Source organism: Prunus avium, chromosome 5, assembly GCF_965620075.1.
Source record: "Prunus avium chromosome 5, drPruAviu1.hap1.1, whole genome shotgun sequence".
Lineage (NCBI taxonomy): Eukaryota > Viridiplantae > Streptophyta > Magnoliopsida > Rosales > Rosaceae > Prunus > Prunus avium.
Window position 1 is genome coordinate 23,428,235 of NC_142288.1, and position 20,254 is coordinate 23,448,488.

Below are 20,254 nucleotides of genomic sequence, written 5' to 3' on the forward strand. Positions count from 1 at the left end.
TGCATATTATTATGTGTTACTGTAATATCATGTGGCATATGTTATATGTCGCTATAAGATCACTTAAATTATAATATTTGTAAAATTAAAGAAATGCATGCATACTCATTACTACTCTTGTGTTATAAACTCTAAAATTATACGTGTGTTACAATATAGGTTTATGAGAGAATTTGATGTCTCAGAGCATGCACAATCATGCTCTCTAATTTTTAGTTAAAATGTAGCTAAAAAACACTAGAAAGCTATTTTAGGAGCTCTCTATAAAATTTCAACTCCAACCATACTCCCTAGTTTAAAGAGTCATAATTTTTTTTAATGTTTTTTAATTCAAATTTTGAATAAAGTGTAGACACAAAAGCAACAATAAAAAATAGTTGGCTTTAAATAAATGCTTAAAATAATATTAAATAAAGAAGCATTTAATTATAGGGAGTTACTAGGAATCCTTTCTCTCTCCTCAGATTTATAAGCTCCTAAAGGTCTCCCTATTTTAGGAGCTGAATAGGGAGCATGATTGGAGGTGGGTTTTTTCAATTCCTCCCTAAATTTTAGTTAAGGAGGTGGTTTACGGAGCCCATTGTGGATGCTCTCACAAGGAGTATATTTCTTTGTCCACAACCCATATCATGTGACCATGTTATGTGACAATTGCTTTAAACACAAAGCAATATATCCTAGATTGCAAGAAAGATTCTCTCATAGAATGATATATTATCGACACATTATAAATGATAATATCGACACATTATAAATGATATATTAGCAATTCATTTTTAATAAATAATGGACGTCTAAACTATAGCCAGACTACTCTAATGAATTCATAATTCCACACATGTCACGCCATATTACTGCCCATCGCACCTAAGTAAGCAGTAAAAATAAAGAATAAAAGAAGAGAACAAACAAGTTCCAAGTTGTAGTAGACTTATTTGGCAGTTGATTGCAACAGATGATTATCCCCCTGAATACTTTATCCACTATACTCACTCTCTGGTCTCAACTGCAAGTTGTAAAAACACTTAAAAAACAACTAATGGATTCCATGGAATCACACCGACCCTGCAGGTTATTACCATTACTGAGTCCTCCTCTTCCTCTCAAAATCGTTCTTCCTGGAGAGACAACTTTCCCGGAAAACGAAAGAAAAATCACTGCTTTCCCAGAAAATGGTCGAGTCAGAAGAGGAAAGCCAAACTCAAGCCATTCCGCCAAAGTCAAAGAACACAGTGGACGACAGAGAAGCTGCGCTCATGGAGTTTGATGCTTTTTGGCCGTTGGATCCGATTCACTTTCCTTCTAACCCCACGTCCCCTCCTTTATAGGGTGGTGATGCTGATAATGATGATAAGTTCGCTGGACAAGTTGATCAAGCTCTTTCTGACCGTCCTCAATTCAGTTCCTGTGAGTTTTTCATATTGGGTTGTGTTCTTTTGTTTTTTACTTTTCTGGGTCGATCAGTTTTCTCTGTCTTACCATTGCATTTGGTTTTTCTGAATCAGAAATGTTTTAGAAGTTTGTATGTTCACTGTGATAATCATAGAACTCAGCTGAACAAATGCTTTCCTGGGCAGTGTTCGAAAAATCGGCCTAGGCGGTCGTGTCCTTTAATTTTTTATTTATTTATATAAATAGATTTTTTTTACTGACTTTAAACATTTATTTGGTATTGAGCAATAAAATTGTACTCTCAGAATTAAACAACAAAATAGCTATGGGTCAAAAAGTGTTTCCTTTACTCGTTTCTCAATTCTCTGCAACTGAAGGGACTATACCCTGTTATACTGAAAAGGTTGCATTTTTACATTCCTGCTGGGCCAGCAATTGAATTCAGAGACCTTGGTTCCTCTGAAATGAGTTCTCCTTGTTCATTAATCTTTGTTTAATTCTATCTGGTCTGAATATTCTTAGAATTTGAAGTCAACCATCTAAAAAATAAAAAGTTTATGGAAACTTCTGTCTTTTTGGCCTGAAATTCCTAGGAATTGAAAACACATTTCGTTGGCTTAACATATTGCTTCAGTTAGCATTTTGCAGTTGTTGAGTAGCAGTCAGGAGGTTCACTCATTTGAGTTTTCTCTCATATAATGTCACAAAAATGCAGGTATTCCTGATCCGGGAAGGGAAATACCAAGAGAGAATGAGGACAGAAGAATGCTTACATCCCCCTTTTTGGTACTGTAACCTGTTGAGAATCCTAATGCTTATTGCTTAATTAAAGAGAAGATCACTCAAGCTCTGAGACAGCTCAAGGAATTGACTGACCAACATGTTCTAGCTCAGTTTTGGGCACTGGTGAAGAATGGGGGTCGGTATGTGCTCTCAACTTCAGGGCAACCCTTTGTTCTTGATCCTCATACTAATGGACTTCATCAGTATAGGATGGCTTCTCTGATGTATATGTTTTCTGTGGATGGAGAGAGTGATGGAATGGTTGGGCTCCCTGGCCGTGTTTTCCAGCAAAAATTGCCAGAATGGACCCCAAATGTTCAGTACTACTCCATCAAAGAGTATCCACGGCTTGGTCATGCTCAGCATTACAATGTTCAGGGAACCTTAGCTTTGCCCGTGTTTGAACCCTCTGGACGGTCCTGTGTTGGTGTTCTTGGGCTCATAATGACTTCTCCGAAGATCAGCTATGCTTCTGAGGTTGATAAAGTTTGCAAAGCACTTGAGGTTGGTTTATTATTTTATTTTCTGAGCATATATTAGTATTACATATTGTGTCATGCTCTTATTTAAACAAGCTTAGTGTACTTATTTTTTAAATTGATGGCTTTTGTTTTCATTTGAATACTAATACGGTTATATGAGTGAGCTTCAAACATGAAGAGGTTTGTCAGTGAAAAATTTTCATTTCTCCTGCAGGCAGTAAGTCTGAAAAGTTCAGATATATTGGATCATACAAGCATGCAGGTGAGCTGCAATAACAATGTGTGCCTAATTTGGTATTCTTTTGGAACGCAAGGAAGTATATATGGATTTCTTCTATCATTTTCTCCTCCTCCATTCTCACAGATATATGCTTGGCACTTCTTGTAACCAGATTCAAATATGCAATGAAGGTCGCCAAACTGCATTGACTGAAATCTTGGAGATACTGACAGTGGTATGTGAAACTCACAAATTACCGCTTGCTCAGACCTGGGTTCCTTGTATGCATCGCAATGTTTTGGCTTATGGTGGTGGCCTGAAGAAGAGCTGTACTTGCTTTGATGGTAGTTGCATGGAACAGGTCTGCATGTCCACAACTGATGCGGCATTCTACATTGTCGATGCTCCTATGTGGCATTTTCGAGAGGCCTGTGTTGAGCATCATTTACAAAAGGGTCAAGGGGTTGCTGGGAGGGCTTTTTTGTCCCGTAACGCATGCTTCTGCAGAGACATTACCCAGTTCTGCAAAACTGACTACCCTTTAGTACACTATGCACGCATGTTTAAGTTAACCAGCTGTTTTGCAATCTGCTTACAGAGCACTCATACTGGAAATGATGATTACATTCTAGAATTTTTTCTTCCCCCGAGCATCACAGACAGTTATGAACAACAGACTTTGTTGGGCTCCTTATTGGCAATAATAAAGAATCATTTCCAGAGTCTCAAGGTTGCTTCTGGAATTATACTTGAAGAGGAAGGGCTTGTCGAAATGGTTCAAGCTTCTACAAACAAGGGACTTGACTCAAGACTTGAATGTATACGTATACCCTGTTCCACGGAAACACCACCAGGGCCCGCCTTACCTAATGGAGAAGAGATGGTGCAGCTAGATTCATCAAAGCCACAGTTAATGGTGGACTTTGATCCTGCAAATGATGGGAGCAATGCTGTTGATGAGGGTGGAGAAAACAATATTTCTTGTCCAGAGAATAATGACAACAGGGAACAACCGCAGCAAGATGGCTCATTTTTTCAACTAGCTAGTGTTGAATACTCCTCGTGCATTGGCTGCTTCCATGGTTCCCCATCCATCTGCATATATGCATTTCTCCGATCCCCACCCCTAATTTCCAACTGAATTGCAGCAGCCTAATACCAGTGTAATTTGATCAATACATGAGCACCAAATTTCCAACATATCAAATCACAATGCATGCATAGATCTTAAAGATCAACAATAGCAAGCACTCTGATATTACAGCAACAATTTTGTTTTGTAGTCGTATAAATTACCCATTACAACATCATGATGTTGTCAATTTACAAAAGAAAAGACATCATGATCCTCCACAACAATTCATATGCAAAAGCCAAACTTACGTAAAAGAACAAACAATCACACGCATGAAAATAGATTTCTAAGAATAATATGCTTATACTACAGTACTGATTTCCAATAATGATATGCTTGTTTATCGATAGCTTAGAGCATTTTCCATTACTATTAGGCCTTTACACGAGTCTCTATTGTACCCTTTTGAGTTTTTATTTTTCCAAAGTTATTGGCCGTATAAAAAATTTAGCATTTCCATGTTTAATACTCGTATTTTACAAGTACGTATGTATTTTTCATGTTTAATGCACTAGATTTTATATATAGCCGCAGGGCTATACTTCGGTTTTTATTATTATAAAAAACTAGTATAGCCGGGCGGCTATACCCTCTTGATTGGGCGCTATGCGTTCCTTTTTTTAAACAAATAGACTCGGGATTTTTTTATAAAAACAGTATAGCCGAACGGCTTTACTATGGTCTTTTTTATTATTTTTTATTTTTTATAAATAGTATAGCCGCGCGGCCCTTTTCTAAACCCTAAACATAACTCCATCGTCATCCTCGTTTCTATCTCTCTCGCCTCATAGCGCCATCGTCATCCTCGTCTCTCTCTCTCTCTCTCTCCAGCGCCCGCCTAGACCGCCTAGCCCGCCTAGCGCCCGCCTAGCCCATTTGTTCAACTCCATTCAATGCTTTTTATAAAATAGCCTTTCAGGTGACCTTAATTGCTCAAGGGGATGTTCCTCTGTCTATTGTAATGACGGTATGCACAACTCTTGGGGCAGTACCCCTGACTCCTCTACTAACAAAGATATTGGCAGGGACTTACGTCCCTGTGGATGCTGCAAAACTGTCAATGAACACCATGCAGGTTAAGTCACCTTGAACCTGTTCTGTTTCAAACAACCAATCTTTGTCCTCGACACAGAGTAATATTTGAGGGGTTTCTTGTATACCATTTCAGTTTTGTGCTAGTCATGGGATGATGGGGATTTGGCTATATATATATATAAAATTTTCATTTCCTTTATATGGGTTCGATGTTCAACAATTTTGTTTTTCTTTCTCAAGTGTGTATATATATATATACATATGTTTGAAGACTTCTGTTCACTTCTTGGGAATAAGTTGGGAGAGAGCAGCATATATATATATCATGGCTTGTAACACTCCAATTATACCAAAGGACTTCTTCATGAAAACAGACCAAGAACTGTATGGAGAAGACGAAAATAAAATAGTTCTGGTTTTGAAAAAGTTATAAGGACCCCAGATGACCAGCAAAGAGACATCAGCTTAAGATCAATGGATGGAGAGAATAATATATGTCTCAAAGTGTTTGGTTATTCAGAAAGTATCTTCTTACAAGAAGTCAAAATAACGTGGCTAAAACCAGCATGGAAGCTGAATTTGAATCAGAAATTATCAAAAGGCATTCATCACCTCGCCCTTTATTACCACCTAAATTTCTTGGTAGTAATAATTTCCCAGGACACCGGCTATCTTTGATAGAGCAACAGTTGCTTCCTTGATTGCGGTATGTTTTCCTTACATTCGTCATTATATATGCTTATTATGTTTGGGTAGCGATGTTGACACTCTCCGTTTATGCTTCTAGAACGTCCACCGAGAGTCTTTAAAAGGAATTAAATTGAATTTCTATAAGCTAAACTAGGAGTGCCAAAATCGTTACCCTAATTATTTTCTTGTGTTATAACATTAGTTTCCCTTTTGAAGTTAGTCCTCTTCAATTTTTGTTGTGTGTGTCATACACAGATGTGATGATCAATCCAACAGGACTTCAGAAAATATTTTATGATGGGATTATCAATGTCTATGACAATATTCCTGCTAAGGTGAATAGTTCAAAGAAATGCACACAAATTTTTAATTTTCAGGAAATAATAATGTGCCCAAAGCTTGAAATCCATGATGTCTATGTTGTGACTGCCATATTTGACTGTTCAACTTCTTTTTCCTGAAAATAATTTTCTCAAACAATTTATTATAATGTTATGTCTTACCAAATTGTGAATAATTATATAAAATTATCTGCTATATTGATTCCCATAGATATTGTCATTGTAGGCTCAAGCGATTATGCGTCTTGCCAGTGATAACTCATCGGTCAAACCTCTTGTCATTGTAGGGCTCCATCATGGCTCACTAGACTGTCCCAATTGAACCAAAACCTTTTTGCTCTTGACAATGATACTTTTCGATACTCCTCTGAGTTACTTAGAGTCAGAGTTAATTCATCGTCTCTTGCAAATAGACCAAGTATAGATATTGATAAGAGGATCAATATATAGGATGGAAATGGTGGACAATAATTGACAATTAAGCAAATGAGTAATCATTTCGTATCCAGAGGATGATTTGTATACACGTGTGTTTTTCATGTACAAAATCGAAAAAGCTAATCTATGTATTTAGCGGTTTAGGATGTTGAGGAGGGTGACTCTTGTTTTAATCAACTGCCTAAATAGGCAGTCAAGTTGTTCTTCCTGATCTTGAATGCATGACTCCAGATTGTCAAGCTGGTTGTCTGCATTCTTGTGGTCAGATTTGCTTGTCTTAAAGAATGATTGCAGAGCAGCATCCACTAGGGCAAATTCATTTGCTTCTGTTTCTTCCTCACAAGCTACTCTTTTGGTGCGAATAATCTTGGAAACCAATAACCAGCTGCTGCTCGGCTTTGAATTTGGACCAGAGATGAAGGACAGGAGTGATTCAAACACTGAGAGAGTAACTGCCTCAATATCTCTCAACGTGCTAACCACGGCAATAGTCTCATTGTCCTTGCTGAGGGATGAGAAACTGGATCCCTTGAGATTTACCATAGCCTTGTGGATTGCCTTCTTCACCATCTTCCTTGAGGTCAAGTATTTCCTGACCTCAGTTGTGAGTGCTCCAGATTCACCTCCTCGCGTTCTTCGCATGATCAATTGAAGGTCCTGTACGCATTCCTTGGTTTGCAACAGGGCACCCTTGGCACTGCTACAAACATCCAAGAGCCTGAGAGAACCATCTAATAGCTCATTAGTCGATTTCTCATTCTGCTCTTGGGCCAAGGCTTGTTGAGTGAGGGGCAACTGAAGCAACCTAGCTATCAACACAATCATGCAAGTCTTGAAGGCCAGTTAGTTTGTGGCTGATTGATGTTGATGATGTGGAGGTGGCCTCAGAAGACCTCAATCTACACAAATGTTCATCAACTTCTTGAACAATTGGGTGTGGCCTTGAAGGGAAGCTGTTAGAGCGAATGTGGCAAGCCATTTCTTCTTGTTGTGTATTGTGAGAAGATAGAATAGAAGACCTTGAAAGAAGTGGTTAATGTAATATATTTTCCATGTGTTTGTTTAATATATAGTGTTGGTTGAGGAGGGGGACATGGTCATCCTCTTCAATCATATCAGTGAGAAGGGTAACATGATTTGAATTGGATCCCAACTCATGAACTCATTAATTTAGCTCATAACTAACATATTGGATAGAGTTCTATAAACTAACATGCTTAACTCTAATGCATAAACTCAATTATATGCTGATCAAGTTCATATTATTTTTCAGGTCCTTGGCATGATTGTTAAGCAAGTAATAGCAGGCAAGATTTGCAATCTGTATTTTTCAATGATCATGTGCAATTGCGTTATGCTTCCATGATGATGAAAAATGGTTTGTAGCTAGCAGACTCTATGAATTGGACTGCTCCCCAAACATTTTATTTCGAATTAATAAGCAAAGCAAAAGTGGATTGGCTGCCTACTGTGGTTGGAGAGATTGACAGAAGAAAATGTATAGGTTTTGAATTAAATCTGTACAGGTAATGGAAAATCGTAGAAAACTAAAAAAGGTGGCGGTCAGGTGAAGAGCGGACCTAGGCCTAGCATGATCGACAGCCGCTCTGATAAGCCACCATGGTTGCTCGTAGGGTAGCCCGCGAGCAACCGTGCCGAGAGCATTGTGCCATAGTTTGTCCACGTCTTACACTAAGTTCCAAATTCCACCTTTAATGCCCCCATGTTGGGTCACAAGCTCACATTACTAAGCTCGACGAGCAATGTTTTAGGAGTTAACAATATTAAGTACATAACACTTATTATATTTTTCCAATGTGGGATCTACGGTTTTTTCAAGAGAGAAGAGGAAAAGGAATAAAACTCTATTTCGAGCAGTTCAGTAATTTTCTTGTATAGAATTAAAGGCCTTTGGAGAATTTATTGTGTATGCTTCATGCAAGTATATATACATCACAACCGTACGGCCGAGTTTAGACATTCTTCTTGGTATAATGTTTACTGCTCAAAGCGTGTAGTCAAATACTCCTTTGAATGCTATTAGACATTAGTTGTTGATTATTCATCTCCCTTGAGATATTTGATTTGCTTGCAAAAATCCCATGTGATCTCAATCATAATTTCAAAAACTCCTTTGAATTTTTTGAGATTATCCCACGTGAGGATGAAACTTTTGCATTAATAGTTTAAATATTCTTGGCCTCTACAAATTTGTTTCGGGTCAAACACTGACTTTCTATAAAAAAATTATTTTTTCCTTTTATTTGTAATTTTTCTTAATCTTGGTCTCTATCCGTTAGGAAGATGTTCTCTGAATTAACTTTAATTGACGCCATGGATAGCATGATAATAATTGGAATATTTACAAAGCAGATTGGGCATGAATTTGATATCCGATAGATGATGTATTTGCATGCAAGGTATGTTTTTTTATGTTCAAAATCGAAAAGCTAATACATATAAAAACGAAAAAAAAGAGAGGAATTGGGCTGGCATCGTGGGTTGTGGGAGGAGGGAGGTAAAAAGGTGGTGGTCATTGGTCAAGTCAAGAGCGGGTCTCAATCGGCCCAGAGTGAGATCAGATGCCGTTATGTCTGCCACAGCTGCTCTGATAAGTCAACTGCCTTTCCACAATGCTGCCAACCAGCCAACTGAGATTAGCCATCAACTTGGGAGCATCTTTGTAGAAGCCTACTATAACCATAGGGGAAACACCGGCACTGGACCTGTTAGTCGCGTCTTAACAAGACCTTCCCACATTCCACCTTTAATGCCCCCTCGTTGGGTCACAAGCCCACGTTACTAGGCTCGGCAATCAAAATTTTAGGAGTTAACAATATAAGTAGTTAACAAGGGTTATGTTTTTTCAATGTGGGATAACTGTTTTTTAAAGATAGAAGGAGAAAAGGACTCTATATTAATTACAAAACAATCTTCCTTCCGCATTGGTTAAAAGGATGATTATACCAAGGGGAACACGCCAAATTGTATCCTGTTTGTCCTTTTAACAGAAGGAAGCCCGAGCCTTAAGGTTCATCCAAAGGTCAAGTATTTGTTAATCTCACTTGTGACTCCAGTTTCTCACCTCCCTCCCCGCCTTCTTCGTAGGATTGATTGAAGTTCTTGTGCACATTCCTGGGTTTGCAACAGGGCATAATTGACACTGCAGCAAACATCCAAGAGCCTAGGTGAGTTATCTAATAGCTCATTAGTCAATTTCTAATTAATTAAGGGCCAAGTCTTGTTGAGTGAGGGGCAACTGAAGCAACCTATCAATACAATCGTGCAAGTCTTGGAGGCCACTTAGTTTGTGGCTCTGATTGACGAGGAGGGTGGAGGTGGCCTCAGAAGAATCTCAATCCACACAAATGTTCATCGACTTCTTGAACGGGTGTGGCCTTGAGGGGAAGCTGTTGGAGCGGATGTGGAAAGCCATTTCTTCTTGTTGTGTCTTGGGAGAAGATAGAATATAAGACCTTGAAGAAGTTGTGGCTAATGTTCTTTTCAATATGTGTCTGCTTAATATATAAGACCCTGAGAGAGGTAACATGATTTGAATTTGATATCAGAGGATGTATTTGCATTCAACTCCCTTCCTCCGATCTTGAATTAATGGATGGCACTAGCTTGATGTTACACAAATTAAATTTTAATGCCATAAAAAAGAAAAGAAAAAAAAAGGGTAAGTTAAATAAATAAAAATGATTAAAATTCAAGTTAAAAAGAAAACTTGTTAAGAGGTGGCGGTCAGAGGTCAAGAGTGGACCACCTCGGCCTGGCCCAGTAAGTTCGTAGTGGGCGGGCTCAGCTGCTCTGATAAGCCAAACTGCCTTTCCACAAATAAGCCACCAACATAGGTCACCACAAATTCCTGGGCACTGGCGTCTTTGCAGAAAGCTACTTTTGTGGCTGGGCCACTAAGTAGTGCAATTAAATAATGGGCTGAACTTAGGGCACTGGGCCGTAGGTTTTCTACCTAATAAGACCAAATTCACATTCCATCTTTATTACCTCCACATTGAATCACAAGCCCACGTTACTAGGCTCGGCAATCAAAATTTTAGGAGTTAACAATATTAAGTACTTCACAAGTATTATACTTCTCCAATGTGGGATTTACTGTTTTTTCAAGAGTGAAGTCTTTTTTAGTGTTTCTACTATCTTTAATCTCAATATTAAAGAAAGGTAAAATCCAAATCCCCGTCATCTACACATGGATACCCATTGATTAAAAAAAAAAAAAGGAAGATGATATTGCAGCAAGCAAGCAAGATCATATCATAATTAAGCTCAAACCCTTATTTAGGCAAAATAGCATGATAATTGTAGTAATTCAGGATTAGTAATAGTTAACCATATAGGCACCAAAATTTACTGATATTTTAAACAAGAACAAGAGAGTACGTAGTAGCAATTTAAGCGAAGGAGTCTATCCCAAGGTCCAAAATTTATCCAAGTACGCAACACAACCGTATTGCCTTTCGTGTAGACATCCCTCTTGGTCTTATGTTTACTGCTCAAGGCGTGTGAGACTCAAATCCTCCATTCAATGGCATTAGTTTTTGAAAATGTCGTTGAAATATTTGATATGATAATCCCATGTGATTTCAATCATAATTTCAGAAACTGTTGTGAATTTGTTGACAGTATTCCACGTCAAGGATGAAAGTTTTGCATTAATAGTTTCAATATTCTTGGGCCTTTCCACCAACTATAAATTTGTTTCGAGTTGAACACACTGGCGAAACCAAGTTAAGGGCTACCATGGGCTCTAGCCCAGGTAGCCTTTTCTGAAAATTAAAATATATTGAATTTTGGGTGACAGATCTGAATGCCCAGCTAATTGAGTTGTTGAATGATTGCTAAAGCTCATCTTACAGATCGTCTTCCTCATTGTCGTTGAAATGGAAACCAATAGCACCTCCCATACCTGCATATCAAGTCTGTCTGGCCAAACACTCATGGTGCTTGATGAGTATCTTGTTAATGCACGTAAGCTTATTGTTTGGAATGCGTTGTATGATAAAGCAACATGCATTTCATCTAGGAAAAAAGAACATGAAAATGCCAATGGTCGAAAAATCGCTAGGTGGTAGGCCGGCATCAGACGGGGCCTTTTTTATATTTTATTATTATTGTTATTTTGTATTATAAATTATAAATTTATACCAAAATCATGCAAAATAAAATGATATATAAATTAGAGGCCTAAATTAGAAAGTACCATAATTTTATACTATACTTATAAATTAAAAATAGTATAGCCGAGCCGCACGGCTATACTTGTGTGTTCATAATCATATTAGCGAAGTACATACTTTTTTTTATGTTATAATTGGATAGGCTTGCTAATTTGGGGTTTGTGCTAAAATAGCCCTTTTTCACAATTTTTATTCTATAATAGTCACTGTCCCATACAATCTCTTTAATGTAAAGGGGTTTATTTTAGAATAGAAGTTGTGAAAAATAGTTATTTTGGACCATTTCATTGCTAGGTTTGCACTCAAGTATTGTAATGGCTTCCAAGGAAGAAATATTTTTGGGATACATCTTGTCACATGACACCACTGAAGCCATTAATATATGGGAACGAAATATATGGAGAATCTTTTAAATAGAAATATATTGAAATTCATAATTATAGAGCAACATTTAAATAAAATTATTTATATAAAGAAAAAAATGAAAAGCTAGCTACTTTTTGAAATCACCCGTATGTGTAGCGTTTATAGTTCTTTGCGGGGGAAATAATATCAATAGTTGGGTCCATAGCTTAGTGGTAGAGCATTTGACTGCAGATCAAGAGGTTCCCGGTTTGAACCCGGTTAGGCCCTTCCATAAATTTTTTTAAATCTACATTTATAGATCATCTTTGCAAAAAATTAGACAAATCAAAAACTGGTTCGATATCCAATTGTATCCTACATAATCTATGAATGTAGAATTAAAAAAATAGATGATTTGGATCTTTGGAAGAAAAAAAAAATAGTAGGGGACCCTAAATAGTGTCCCTCAAATAATATATACATATATATAAGCTAATTGCTTCTACTTTTAACTAATTAGTCTTTTTCTATTATCACAATCGTAATTTTGTTTGAATTGTGTTGTAAAATGAAATTCATGGTAACCAAAAAAACATGTATGATTGAAAAATTAGAAGCAAAGACGACCATTGGAAAAATTACAAAAATCAAAACTCTGATGAAGTTGTGTGTTGTGTGGATTTCAGCTGCATCAAAATGGATTAAGCTGCATCCTCAACTTGTGATACTCGCAAGTGCACGAGCCGTTCGGTAGTATAGCGTATGTAAGTGCGAGGTCGATCCCACGAGGATTGGTGATTGAATGATCCCATTCATTTCTCCTACACAAAACAGAAATGAAAAAGAAAGGAAATAAATAAAACAAGGAAGAAAGAAATAACTAACTCAAGCAGATAAGTTCCCAAGTTCAATTAGATTAATGGATTGATTCTAGCTAAAGTATGATTAAGCCATGGTGTGTGGTCATAACCTTGTGTTCCTAATTCCCTAATTTGATCATTTGTTGTCTAACCTAAAATTAAGCATTAGGAACCCATTAAGCATAGAAGAACATTTTAAACAACCAAATATGTATCTAATCCCTGTTGTCGAATGTCCATACATACTCTTCCTATTCATAGTTCAATTCGAATTAAAGCATGGTGTCTACTCTTAATTCAAACCAAGATAGCTAACATGCAAGCCTAAATGGTGATCAATCATTCAAACTAGCATATTAACTTATAAGCATAATGAATAAGAACAAAAACCATAATTGAAACTTGGAAACTAATCAAACTTGAAACTAAAGAAAAGAATTTACATAACAATGAAAATTAAGTAGAACTTGGAAAAACTTAAGGAGAATTTCAGCACAAAGATCTCATTATAACAATTGAAAACTAGAAAGAGAAACTAAGAGAATTTGAGGGAGAGAAGGGAAGGGAGCTCTAGAGAAGTGTTTGAGAGCTCCCCCCCTTGGGGTGTGTTTACAAGCTTGGGAAACCTCACTATATATAGGCCTAAGGAAGCTGAAAATCTGAATTAAGTATGGCTAATGCATACAACACTTGTTTTATAAAATCTGAAATGGTTGATGCACTTCACTAATGCATACAACACTTGCATTATAAAATCTGAAATGGTTGATGCACTTCACTAATAAATCCCACCAGCAGCCCTAGCTCATCTTCATGTCACCATGACCAAGCTTCCAACCAGAAATAATAGCTCATCCTGAGGTCAGCATGACCAGCAACTTCAAGGGCTTACGAATTGGGCTTCCCTTAAGGAAATTAAGACTTTAAGCACTCAAACTTGAAGTTCAGAATGTCTTCTTTCCAGCCATATATCATTTGGGCCAATCCAAGATCGGAGGAGGAAGTTAAGGCCAAAACAAAATGCTAACTCATTTTGCGCGCTGATAAAATCCATCCTGAGCATGGCTCTGTGTTTGCTAGGTAACAGACTCCACAATTATCCAATGGGGCTGAATTTCGGATATGTTATAGTATACACCCATTGGAACAACTTTCATGAAGAATGTGGCCTCATCCGAGCTATGTAGGTTGCTGAAACAAAGCTTGCAATATGACCTACGAAACTGGGCTGGCAGGGGACTGTAGCCAAAATTGAGTTTGTCTTTAAGCTCTTCATCCATTCATCCAAATTAGGCCCTAACATGCACGGATTGCATCATTTACTATCCAAAGCCATCATTATTACCTAAAGCTCAATGAACTGAAAGATAAACACAAAAAGGATTAAAAGCACAAGTTTAACTCAAAAACATAACCAAATCATAAGCTAGAAGGGTACAAAATGATATACAATTATGAACCAATCAAATACCCTCAAACCTAGATTTTGCTAGTCCTCGAGCAAAACAACACAAAACAAAGTTAAAAACAAAACAAGAAGTTAACTAGACCACTTTCGTAGGTAACTCGATTGCATTGAGCGAATGCAACAAGCCTTTAAACCTCTAGACATCCCTAGTAGGAGGAGTTGTGTCTCCTGAGGGTTTAACAGTTACGATACCCACAAACGTTTTTCTAACTCTACAAAACAAAATGGTTAGAAAACTTATTAGATTTGTTAGTTCTTAAGCAAAACCAAAACCAAAAACAAACATAAAAATAAAAACAAAACACAAAACACAAAAAACAAAAAAAACAAAATCAAAATAAAAACTCAAAACAATCTTTCCGAACATTTTGTGAAGAGAAATGACTCATGCACATGACTTAAACGTTTTGACAATAAAAGCTCAATTTTAGACATTATTCACAAAGCGGCAAAGTTCAAAACATAATATGCTCAAAGTGTAGTAGTGTGATAGCCAAATGCAACAAATTCCCCAATCTTAGTTTCCACACAATTTCAAAAATCATACCAAGCACAAATGCAACTTCAAATCTCACCAAAGTTGTCCTCTCACAAATGAATCACTCAGAAGAGGGCTACAATGCAACACTCAGTTATAGACATGGGATTAGAGTTAAATCATAAGGTACTTAACTCAAAAATAGGAAGATGAAGAACTTGCATTAATATGATCTCAAGAAGGAGGCCAAACACTTAAAAGTAGAAAAATGAATGCAATTCAACCACATGAGATTTAAGATCAATTTAGGTCTTTAGCATAGGTTGTAATGGGGCCAAGGGTGTAAGGTGAGTAAGAAATGAAGGGTATGGATAAAACAAAGTCCAAGAAACTCAAAATATAAGAGCATAAAACAATTGTTTACAAGACTTCGAATCATCACGATTAGATTTTTTCTTTTACACGATCAAAACTCCTTATACCTTCATTTACAATGATTTAAACTCCTTTCCAAACACCAATGAAACCCAAAAACAAAATTTCATTCAACTACCATTTAATCATAACTTTTTTCTTTTCTTTTCTTTCACCAATTGTGTGATTTTCTTTTTTTTTCTTTTTTTTCTTCTATGTAATATCCCTTCCCAAACTTAGCATGAAAAACACATCCAAATTAGAGCTCATGAGTTCCTTAGAAAGGTAAATATTTGTTTTTCGGGCTAAGGCGAGGAAATATAATTGGTAAAATGAAAGAAAAGGTTTACATGTAGGCTCAAAATGGTTAACAATGGAAAATCATGCTTAAGCATGCATAAGGTTAGCTTGAAAGGCACAAACGATCCAAAGAAGGCCTTAATATCATTTCTTTAAATGTCATGAAATCAAATTGCATAAGAATGAATGACTTTTAAGTGTTCAACCAAATCAATGAATAATGAGATCAAACAACAACTTTGATGACAAGAAAATAAGAGTATGTGTATAACACTCATGAAATGAAGCACAAGGCTCAAAAGCTCACATTATATGGTTATATAAGTCTAATTTATGCTTGATACAATTCTTTGGGTCATGCAAATCCTTTAATTGGAAAATTATGAAACAAATGGCAAGTGCAAAGAAGGTTTCGAACATATCATGCTAGAACGATGCCAAATTAATTAATTAATGAATTATTTTATTTTTTTTATTTTACAAGAAGAATTTACAAGGAACACAAATAAATAAATAAATAAATAAATAAAATTCAATTTTCATTTAAGTCATGCAAACATTTATCACAATCTCATCAAATGTGTTCGGAAAGTGACTCAAAACAAAACAAGACTCAAAATATAGAAAAAGAAAAAAAACAAGCAAGAAATATATATATTTTTTTTTTAATAAGAGAAACTAAATTTACTTGGTAAACTCCAATACCCCCAAACCTAGATATGAACATTGTCCTCAATGTTTAAAAATTAGGAACAAGCAATGTCATAACAAGAAATGAAAGGTACTAAAGTAAATATAAAATCACAAAACACACAAGAATTGAAATAAAATAATTACAAAATAAAAATTACAAACAAACAAAAAAAATAAAAATAAAAAAACGAAACAGTAAAACACTCGAAACAGAAAACAAACAGTCTTACACAAACCAAAACCCAAACGATTGAAAGCCCAACCCAAAAGAAGTTAACACACTTTGAAACCTAACAACGGTGAAAACCCAAAGCCCACAATGAAGTCCGAAGCCCACATGTTATTATTAATTTATTTTTATTTATTTATTTATTTTAATTTAATGAAACGTGAATTGGGAGTGCGAAGGCGGGTATTTACGAAACAGAAAAAGTGTGGTCCTTGATGCCTTGGTTCCTGGGAAGTCACGGGGAAAATAGGTGAGGGACGTGTCGGCGTGCAGAGGCCGCTTTCACATCCCCCAAGCTAGAATTATTAGACTCGTAGGAAGGCGCGACGACTTTTTCACTTGAAGGTGGTGAAAGGTGAAAATGCAATTAAGGGGGTTGGGAAACGGGTGCGGCGACATATAGAGATAAGTGGTAAGGGCCGCACAGAACTCAGAACCGCAGCGGCTAGGGTTTAGCAGACTAAGTCTATAAAAGGTAAAAAGAAAGGGTAAAAAAAAAACAAACTCAGGAACACACAAAAGAGAAAAGAAAGAAAGAAGAAAAGAGAGTGAGAAATCAAATGGCCTCTAACTACCCATTTTCGTTGGATCTCAACCTAGCTCCACCGACTCAGACACGAGGCCAAGCAGCGGCACCAGTATGGATGCCCTACTTTGCTTCCGCACGGGGGCCTGTGACAGTAACTGACTCAATACTCCTGGACAACGATGTTGCCATTGGAGTGGGCAGAAATCTGGTGACTCCTAAAGATATACGTGTTCTGGGGACAAGGGATGACAACCGGGTCGTGAGCGATGCCCTGGCACTGAGCGTGCAGAGTACGGCAACAGTCGCAAGTTTGGGTCATCGCCTACTTGCGAAGTCCCATGAGGTAGAGGTGCTGAAAGGTCAGTTGGCGGCAGAGCGAAGTATGGTTGAGGAGTGTCAGACTGCTATAAAAAGCTTGAAAAGGGAAAGGTCAAGGATAGTGGAGGTGAATCGACACCAGCTAGAAGTATTGCGGGACGAGAATAGAAACCTATCAAAGATGGTAGAGTTGTATTCTCGCGACATGCGAAAGCAGCTGGAGGACCTAGACCGACCGGGTAAACGCAAACAAGCAGATCGCGAGAGTAGTTACGCTCAAGCTAAGATTGCGATCTTTGGGAGCTCAAGTGATGAGCCCCAAGAAGCTGTGCGTGAAGCCCCGGAAGAGGACAGCCAGAGGGCCAAACTCAAAGCTCCAATGGTCGAGACACCAAGCACCGAGAAGAAATGATTTCCTACTGCATTATTGATGTTTTTATTTTAATTTATTTTATTTTTTTGGTTGTTTTTGTCTTTATTTTGTTTTGGAAATAAAAGAGTAAATTTGCAGAAGGAAAAAGAAAACGGAAAAGAAAGCACACTTTCCAAACTTAAATCAAACGAAGACGACAAACGGAAATGGAAGCACAGTTCCCTAACTAAAATAAAATAAAGATGATAGCCGAAAGGGAAAGGAAAAAACACAAAGCTCTAGAAAATGAAAGTAACGGGCAAAACAATAAAACACCAGAAAACACGGAAAAAAGAAAAGTAAAGTGAAAGTAAAGGTGCTCCCCCTTGAAGCGATTAGGTCGAGCATGCCCGGGAAATCCGAAATGGTGTTGGCACCTTCATCAGCATATGTCTATTTAAAGCACGCCTCTACAAGCGGATGATACCCAGCATTTCTTCCTGCAAACTCAAGGAAAAACATCAAAAAATCCAGAAACAAAAAAATGGCATCCTCATGCACTCACCTTGATGATCTCGACCTTGAGCTGTCCCTTGCACCTCCGAATGCCCAGATAAGGGCTCCTCCAAACCGTGTCTTCCCAAACTCCACATATCATCACGGTACGGCCTCAAACTTTGCTGAGGCAATACCGAACTTTTCTGAGGCACTGCCGAACAGAGCAGTGCTGCTAGGAGGCATGATTAGCAGCAAGCTCACTCCGACAGATCATCTGCATGTGGCACAGAGGTCTGACAAGGCAGCGGTAGAGGAGTCCCACAATTTAACTGTGCTCCACACGGTCTCCGCTACCAATTTGGGCATGCGCCTACTAGCGAGGACAAGGGAGTGTGCCGCGATGAGCGAGGAAATAGCTTCCTTGAAGGCTATGGTGGCGGACTTGCAGAAGCGGCTCTACTGTGCCAATCAGCACGTGGAAGCACTGCAAAGAAAAAATGAGGACCATGTGGAGCTGCTGCAGATTCTACAAGTGCGAGAAAATAGAGGCAAGCCATGATGATGAAGAAGATGAAGAATATTTCTTTTTTTTGTTTTGTTTTGTTTTTTTTTTATTGTTTTTGTTGTTTTGTGGTTTTTTTTTTTATTTTTTTTTTTATGCAATGTTTGAAATAAAAATGTGTTTTAACACTCAGAAATAAACTAACCAACCAAACCACGTAAATAAAAACATAAACTAACTTAACGAAACAAAACAAAAACAAATAAAAAACAAAGACTCAACAGAAAAGAAAACAAAGAAAATAAAAATAAACTTAATTTAAAAACACAAGAATATACAAGCAACTCACGGATGACCAGTTAAGGGCCTCAGAAAACACAGCCAGGGGATCCGGGAAGGTTGGAGGGGTCACAATGGTCCCGCTTAAAACCCAAACTTCTTAGACACCGAAGGTGTCGCCTATAGAACTCCTAGACACTGTATTGACGGAAGTGCTCACTGGAGTTACCATAAGTCAGCTCATATGAAAAATCTTTTTAAAATTTTTAAGATAAGAAACAAAAACAAATTAAGATAAAATGGAACAACAAACCATAAACGAAAATGAACTAAGTACTCAAAACAAATTCAAACAAACAACATAAATTGTTGTACTAAAAGAAACAAACCAATAAATCAAAGAAAAACACAAACAGCACTTTCTATCACCCGTTTATCACCATTTGGACAGATTCGTTTCTCTGTTTTTCAGCTTCGACCTGTGTTCAGTTTTTAGGCTATAACTTTCCAACCGTAAGTCCAAATTTCACGTTCTTTATATGGTTGGATTCAGCACAGAAAAAAAAAGAACTCAACGCGGACCAAAAGGTAAAAACAATGACGGAAATAAACATAATTCAAATAAGAGAAAGGATTGAAATGCTCCCCCTTGAAGCAATTAGGTCGAATGTGATGCACTTGGAGGTCGCGACTTCTCCCATTGCTCCACACTTCCCATTCTTATGATTGAGGTTGCCATATCTCTCCATTTTTATTAAGCTATCATAAATTGCTAAAACAAACACACAAACTTGAAATGGAATTAAAAGGATTAGGAAATAAAAACTAAAATGAAAAGGAAAATCAACACACATCCAATTCCATGCTTCAAAGCAACAAGCACCAATGGGTTGTGTAAGCTGGGACTTAAACCCAGTTCTCTTGCTTGTTGGGCAATTGTCCTTTTCTGTTGGACTACAAACACAACTTGTCCATTAACGTCATTATCTTTAAAACTTGAAATTGTCTAGAAAAACATGAAAATGAAAAATAAAAATAAAACAAGTAGGGAAAAGAAATAGAACCAAACTATGTTGCCAATCCCCGGCAACGGCGCCAAAAACTTGTTGTGTGGATTTCAGCTGCATCAAAATGGATTAAGCTGCATCCTCAACTTGTGATACTCGCAAGTGCACGAGCCGTTCGGTAGTATAGCGTATGTAAGTGCGAGGTCGATCCCACGAGGATTGGTGATTGAATGATCCCATTCATTTCTCCTACACAAAACAGAAA

At 37.3% G+C, this 20,254-nt stretch overlaps 1 non-coding gene and 2 pseudogenes across 2 annotated transcripts; 2 read left to right on the top strand and 1 right to left on the bottom strand.

The window, feature by feature from the left end:
• The first annotated feature begins 951 nt into the window (after window positions 1-951).
• Window positions 952-4,053, top strand: LOC110771724 (protein NLP6-like; annotated as a pseudogene). The gene is made up of 4 exons (XR_015836082.1): window positions 952-1,323; window positions 2,108-2,679; window positions 2,872-2,919; window positions 3,050-4,053. The product of XR_015836082.1 is annotated as a protein NLP6-like (transcript).
• Window positions 4,054-6,648: 2,595 nt separating this feature from the next.
• LOC110771742 (uncharacterized) lies at window positions 6,649-7,528 on the bottom strand (annotated as a pseudogene).
• A 4,750-nt stretch (window positions 7,529-12,278) lies between these two features.
• TRNAC-GCA (transfer RNA cysteine (anticodon GCA)) lies at window positions 12,279-12,350 on the top strand. The gene has a single exon. It is a non-coding gene; the product is annotated as a tRNA-Cys (tRNA).
• Window positions 12,351-20,254: the final 7,904 nt, after the last annotated feature.